General features: G+C 51.6%; 1 non-coding gene and 1 pseudogene across 1 annotated transcript; both read right to left on the reverse strand.

Annotated features, from left to right (window-relative positions):
• Nucleotides 1-1,352: 1,352 nt before the first annotated feature.
• Nucleotides 1,353-1,529, reverse strand: LOC123732246 (uncharacterized; annotated as a pseudogene).
• Nucleotides 1,530-7,260: 5,731 nt separating this feature from the next.
• LOC123732262 (U5 spliceosomal RNA) lies at nt 7,261-7,377 on the reverse strand. The gene has a single exon (XR_006763023.1). It is a non-coding gene; the product is annotated as a U5 spliceosomal RNA (small nuclear RNA).
• Between the last annotated feature and the right edge of the window lie 123 nt (nt 7,378-7,500).

Genomic DNA, 7,500 nt, shown 5'->3' on the forward strand with positions numbered 1-7,500 from the left:
TCACAGACAGACAGACAGACAGACAGACAGACAGACAGACAGACAGACAGACAGACAGACAGACAGACAATCCTGGTGAAGTGATTGTATTTTTGGGGGGCTCAAAAACACACACACACACAATCCTGGTGAAGTGATTGTATTTTTGGGGGGGGCTCAAAACACACACACACACACACACACACACACACACACACACACACACACACACACACACACACACACACACACACACAATCCTGGTGAAGTGATTGTATTTTTGGGGGGGCTCAAAAACACACACACACACACACACACACACACACACACACACACACACACACACACACACACAAACAATCCTGGTGAAGTGATTGTATTTTTGGGGGGCTCAAAAAACACACACACACACACACACACACACACACACACACACACACACACACACACACACACACACACACACACACACACACACAATCCTGGTGAAGTGATTGTATTTTTGGGGGCTCAAAAACACACACACACACACACACACACACACACACACACACACACACACACACACACACACAAACAATCCTGGTGAAGTGATTGTATTTTTGGGGGGCTCAAAAACACACACACACACACACACACACACACAATCCTGGTGAAGTGATTGTATTTTTTTTGGGGGCTCAAAAAACACACACACACACACACACACACACACACACACACACACACACACACACACACAATCCTGGTGAAGTGATTGTATTTTTGGGGGGCTCAAAACACACACACACACACACACACACACACACACACACACACACACACACACACACACACACACACACACACACACACACACACACAATCCTGGTGAAGTGATTGTATTTTTTGGGGGGCTCAAAACACACACACACACACACACACACACACACACACACACACACACACACACACACACAAACAATCCTGGTGAAGTGATTGTATTTTTGGGGGCTCAAAACACACACACACACACACACACACACACAATCCTGGTGAAGTGATTGTATTTTTTGGGGGGCTCAAAAACACACACACACACACACACACACACACACACACACACACACACACACACACACAAACAATCCTGGTGAAGTGATTGTATTTTTGGGGGGGCTCAAAAACACACACACACACACACACACACACACACTCCTGGCCAATGTATTTTTTTTTTTTTAAGTAAAATGGCGGGAAAACGGGGGACCCCCATGAAGGGGGCTTCGCACTTGTTTCAGTTTGGATGATTCTTCTTTTTTCATTCCTTCTCTTCTTCTGCTAGCTGTTTTACATAGATTTGGTGTATTTCTTTTTCCTTGACAATGGGAGAAAAGTGTTGCACCATTCCCGGAGGTACTGCAATACCGGGTCGATGCGTGGAGCGGACGGAGCAAGCCCCATTTCCGACTCCCTGTTCGAAAAATCCATTTAATATGTAGTCCCCCGATGGGGGACGTATCAGATATTAAACTGATAAGAACAGATTTTTTTTTTTTAGAAAAAATAATTTATTACTCTCAATACCATTCATTCTTACAAACTCATAATTCATTCAAAATCAATTAATAATGGTATTTTAATTTATAAAGAAAACAAAAACCACAAAACAATAACTCAGGGGAGCATCATCCCTCCCCGTCATCCTACATACTAACTTTCCCTATCTCCCCATCCCTATTCTAAAATAACCCCAGCCCTAATCCCCCCTTCCATCTCTCCCGAGCAGCGTGCTGCCCCCACTTCCTCTCCTCCCTCTTCATCCTCCCTCTCAAATCTCCTTCCACCCTCCTCACTATCCCTTCCACCCCCCAATCTCTCCCTGTCTTGACCATGTTCTGCCTGGCTTCCCACAGCCCCCTCTTAAAGAGGCTCATGAGAAGCCAGAGCAGAAACCTATCCCTATCCGTCCCCCTCGCTCTCCCTACACCTCTCTCTAGCCTAGCCCAAGTTAATACAAAATCACCTCTAACCCTTCCTAACAACACCCGTGCCTTTGCCCATACTACTCCGGCAATGGCACAGTCCCAAAAGACATGGCGCACAGTCTCCTCCCTGCCACAAGAAAGTCTTGGGCAGGTGGGGGATCGCGCCAAGCTATGCCGGTACATGGTGGAGCGCACCGGCAAACACTTGTGGAGGCTCAACCAATTCAGGTCCTTGAGCCTGTTGTCCAGACCCCGCGCCTGCACTCCTTCCCAGACCACCGCCGGGATGCCCACTACAGGTGCTGGACTTACTGCCCGTCTGACCTCCTCGTACAGGTGCCTGTGGTCTAAACCTACTCGGGCAACTTCAACCTCGGGGTGTGCACGCAGCCACTTGGCCGCATGGCCAAAGTGCCACGGCAGCTGTTCCGCCCGAGGACCCGTGTTAGACCACACCATTACGCTTCTCGCCTGATACGAGAAGAACACCCGCAGGAGGTAACCGGACGGGTGTAGTACTGGCTGAGCAAGCTCCGTCAACAAAAAAGAAACAAAAATTGCATCCAGCTTGAGGGGGAGATGTGGTACCCCCCTACCTCCCTCCCCGATGGGACAGAGCATGCGTGCCCTGGCGACCCACTCGTACCTGCCACCCCACATGAACTGAAACACCAGCCTCACTAGAGGCCTCCTCAGACTAGCCGGCAATGGGTAGATGTACGCCAAATACAATAGAGATGGCAATACATCCACCTTGAGAACCAGGACCTTGCCTAAAAAGGACAACGACCTAGCCCTCCACATCGCTAGCTTCTTCTGTACCACTGCGATGCCCATGTTCCAGTTCAGCGTCGCTGAGCCGGAGGTCTCAAAATGGACCCCGAGTATCCTCAGGGCCCCGTTACAGAGAGATAACCCTCCGGGCACATCCGTCCTACCACTCCATCTTCCGAAAAACTTAACGGAAGACTTCGGCGTGGTTAAGAACCGCCCCCGACGCTCGGGTGAAGTCCCCAATAATGGCAAGGGACCTTGTCAGGCACGAGTCCTTGCAAAGCAGCAAGGATGTGTCGTCGGCGTACTGTGTCAACTTGACACGGAGACCGCCACTTCCAGGGATCAGCAAGCCCTCCACCCCTGTGTCTGCCCTAATGGCAGCCCCCAGAGGCTCCATGTACAGAACGAAGAGGAGAGCCGAGAGCGGGCATCCCTGCCTGACCCCAGACGAGAGGTCAAAAACATCACCTAAGTGACTGTTTACGCTGACCCGGCACCCCGCTCCGACATATAAAGTACGGATCCATCCTATAAACTTTTCCCCCAATCCTAATCTACCTAACACCCTGAATAGAAATGATCTATTCACGCGATCAAAGGCTTTCGCCTGATCAAGCGCTGCTACCATTAAAGGCAGCCCTCTGTCTTCTACCCAAGCGATGGAGTCCCTGATCAACTGTAGGTTCCACCTAATAGAGCGGCCCTCTACCCCGCACGTCTGATCCTCATGGACGACGTAGGGAAGGGCTGTGCGTAACCGGTCCGCTAAGACCTTTGCTATCAGCTTATAGTCTACGCACAGCATGGTCAACGGCCGCCAGTTGCCAAGGTCTGTTACTTCCCCCTTCTTGTAAAGAAGTGACAGCACACCAACAGCCATTGATCCCCCCGGGACCCCCGTCTCAAGGATGGCCTTCAAGACTTCAAGGACCACTGGTCCAAGTATCCCCCAAAACTTGAGGTAAAACTCGGCCGGCAGCCCATCCATCCCAGGCACCTTCCCTTTTCCCATCCTCCTGAGAGCACTCTCAACCTCTTCGAGGGAGATCTGAGCCTCCATCACATCTCTAATGTCCTCCGGCAATCGCCGGGACAAGTGTTCTAAAAACACATTTCCCTGCTCTACATCTATTTCCTTTTCCTTAAATAAACCTCGGAAATGATCAGTTGTCACCCAGACCATTTCCTCCGGTTTTCTCACTATACTACCATCTTCTTCCCTCACCCCATGCATTATCTTCCTACTCTGTCTGGCCCTAACTGACTTAAAGAACATAGCGGAACAAGTCTCATTATGTTCTAGAAAGCCATTATGCGCACGCTCCAGGAAAACTCGAGCATTCCGCTCCTGCAGCTCCCTGAGCTGCGCCTTCAGGGCTGTGTATCTCTCCCAGTCAATTGACCCGCCGAGGTTGCCTGCCTCGTACTCGAGTTCAATCAACCTTTGGATACGATCCACCTCCCTCCTTTCCTCCCTTTTTGTCCTCCTACAATATCCTATTATAAAAGCCCTAATCCTTACCTTAACTAAATCCCACCACTCTAACACCCCCTCGCACATGGACCGGAGGCCTTCAAGCCCCGAAAGAAACCAAAAAGGCGTCAACGAAAGCTTGCTCCTCCAGCACATCCCGATCTAATTTCCAGTACCCCCCTACCGAAGAGGCAGACTGGCGGCCCCACCTGCAGGAGCACCCCGTCGTGATCTGAGAAGAACACAGGCAACAGCCGCCCAGACAACTGACCCAAAGACCTAGATAGAAAAATATAATCGAGCCTCCGCGCAACCCCCGAGAGTTGCGCCATGTGGGACCAGCCATTGTCGGAGTAGTGTGCAGGCCTCCATCAACCAGACCATGGCAAGCCATTAGCCCGGTGATGGCGCCTGCACTACTATCCCCCACTAACCCTAAATCTATGTTAAAATCCCCACCTATCACCAAGTGCCTATTTGTGACACACAGGGGCGCCAGACAGTCCACCATCTCCCTCCTGTCTGCCGCCACCTGTGGCCCATACACCACCACTAATCTATATTTATAATCCCTTAACGTGATATCTACCCCCAAAACCCTCCCCTGCATAACAACAAAACTGTCCTCTACCTTCACCTCCCTATTCCCAAACAAAATCCCCACCCCCGTTGAATGGACCCCACCTATACCCCAAACTGACTCCCCCTTATCCCACTCCCTACTAAACCTGATGACATCCCCTCCATCCCTCAGGTGAACCTCCTGTAAAAAACAAACATCAAAACCCACCCCTTCCAAAAAACAAAAAACCGCCCTCCTCTTAACAAAGTCCCTCAAACCCCTTACATTTAAACTAAAAAAATTTACAGAATGTGTAATTATAAATAAAACAACCCCTCAATTCAACCAATTTAACCCAAAATAACAAAAAACAGGAGACTCACCCGATGCTCCCCTGCTTCAGCTCATCCGGCGGGGACGTCTTCTCTCCTGACGTCCCCCCGTCCTCCTTCATCTCTCCAACCCAGGATGCAGGCATGGTGTTAGGCCTTGGAGTGCCCTGCATCCTGGGTTCCCCACAAACACCCTCCGTTCCTCTCTCCCTGTAGGCTGCTGAACTGAGGTCGAGAGCAGGGGACCCCAACTCCCCAAGCAGGAGTTGAGATCCCCCCTCAGACACCCAGCCCAGCGCAACGCCCTGGGAGTCTTCCTCCACCAGATGCTGAGGGGCTGAGGAAAACAGGGAGGACAAGGGCGTTCTTCCCTCCCCCCATCACTCGCTTGCCCCCCCTCCTCCCCCCCACAGCCTGTCCAGCCGCTCCTCCTCTTCCCTTTCTTCTTCAGTGTCGGAGGCAGCGGGGAGACACCACCCTCCCCTCCCCGCTAGCTCCTCCACCATTACCCTCATCTCTTCTACGAGGGAGCTCGCCATACTGTCCCCCCACTCTCTTACCCCCTCTCCCCCTCCTCCCCCTCCACAGTCCCTGCCACCGGCACCTCCTCCACTGTTGCTCTCTCTTGTTCCTCCATTCCTTTGCTTCCTTCTACCTCTTCTCCTTCCGGTCCTTCCTCTTCCTTTCTTTCTCTGTCCCCCTCGCCGCCTGCGGTCACCTCTTTCTCCTCCTCCTTCCGTTTGTCCATCCCCTCTGGGGCTGTGTTCCCGGCCTTTTCCTCTTTTTCTTCTCCCCTTCCTCTTCTTCCCCCATCCCCCGCTCCTGTTCTCCCTCCAGCTGCAGACGCGTATGACCGCTGACGAGGCCGGGCAATCACGCCACAGGTGTGCTGTAGAGCCACACCCGTGGCAAGCCTTCGGCTCGTCACAATCCTTGGCCTCGTGCGCCCCCGATCCACAAAATCTGCACTTTCTAGTGCTGCACGAGGCCAGGATGTGCCCATAGGCCATACAACGTCTGCAAAACGGGGGCTGACGTGCATAATACAATGTCCCCCTGTCAGCCCCCAGGGAGAACATAGCTGGGGGATGAAGGTACCCACCCATCCCCTTAGGGTCTTCTCTGAGGAGGGCCTGAAAACCCCTCCTTCCGTTCCAAAACCCCAACGAATCCTTGAGGTGCCTTACTGAGGAGACATTATCCATAAATCTCCCCAGAAAGGCCCTCACCTCCTCATCCTTAACATAGGGGTTGTACATGTTCACCGTTACAATTCGAAAATTGTTTTTCGCCAAACTCTTGACCTCGTAATGGCCCATCGGCCTTGTATCTCCCACTGCTTTCACCTTCTTAAGGATCTCGTCATGTTTACTCTCCGTGTAGAAAGCGACGTCAAAAACTCCCTCCAAAGAATTGCCTTGTAGGCAAAAGACATCCTTGACTGTCAGCTTCAGCACTCCAATCAAGATGGTCCTTCCGAATGTCTCACGTCCAAAAGGCTCCATCTCTTTCTCTTTCCATGAGAATCTAAGGGTATTCGCCAGCCCGACGCCTGGGACCGGCCTACTGGTTGAATTTTGCGCCATCTCCGCAATGAAGATGACGCACTCAACTCCTCTCCACTCTCTCTCTTCCAGAAAAGGGAGAGAAAGAAAAAAATTATAATAAAACAAGCCCAAAAAACAAAAACGGCCGAGATTTTCCAATAACCAAAATAACAAAACTTTGTACCGCCCTCCGGCCTTCGGCTTCCAGCTAAGCGAGCTTTGGGGCACCGCAGTACCAAGCTTGATCTTAGCCGGAAGGCCGAGAAGCGATAACCCACAAATTGACCCCTGCACCCGCCGGGCCCCCGGGGGGCCTCGGCAGACCTCATCGGTTTGGCAAAAGTTGGCTCCTCCTCACCCAACGCTTCCCTGGTGACAGGCGGGTGTGTTTTTTTTTTAAAAGTCGCTAATGCGTCGTTAGGTCACTAGCTCTTTAATCCTAGTGCGACTATTTGTTCAATGCCCGGCAAATACACCAGTCATCGTCGGGCTTGAACTCAATTGCCCGAGCGACTACTTTGAGTGGAAAAAATACGCCGGTCGGTCAGCCGGCTTCAAGTCAAACGCCTGAGCAAAAAGTCTCGGCGTCATCTCTGTCAATTTCTCTTGAAACAAGATACCGGGCTCTGCCAGAAGCAAAGCCCTTCCAAAAATACGTTGAACTCGTAAGTGTTCCTCTCCACGGAAGTCTTTAGTAAAAGGCGAAAGGCTTGTGCGTAATGAAGAGAAACCAGAGTCGTATGGAAGTCAGAGGTCGGGGCCCGAGACACACACGGTGCACTCTAGGCCGGGTCCCCGCGGGTGGTCCCCGAACCCACTCTTCCAAGTTTTCGAGGGCTGTGGGTAAAAAGTCACAGACAGA

This window comes from Salmo salar, unplaced genomic scaffold (genome assembly GCF_905237065.1).
Source record: "Salmo salar unplaced genomic scaffold, Ssal_v3.1, whole genome shotgun sequence".
Lineage (NCBI taxonomy): Eukaryota > Metazoa > Chordata > Actinopteri > Salmoniformes > Salmonidae > Salmo > Salmo salar.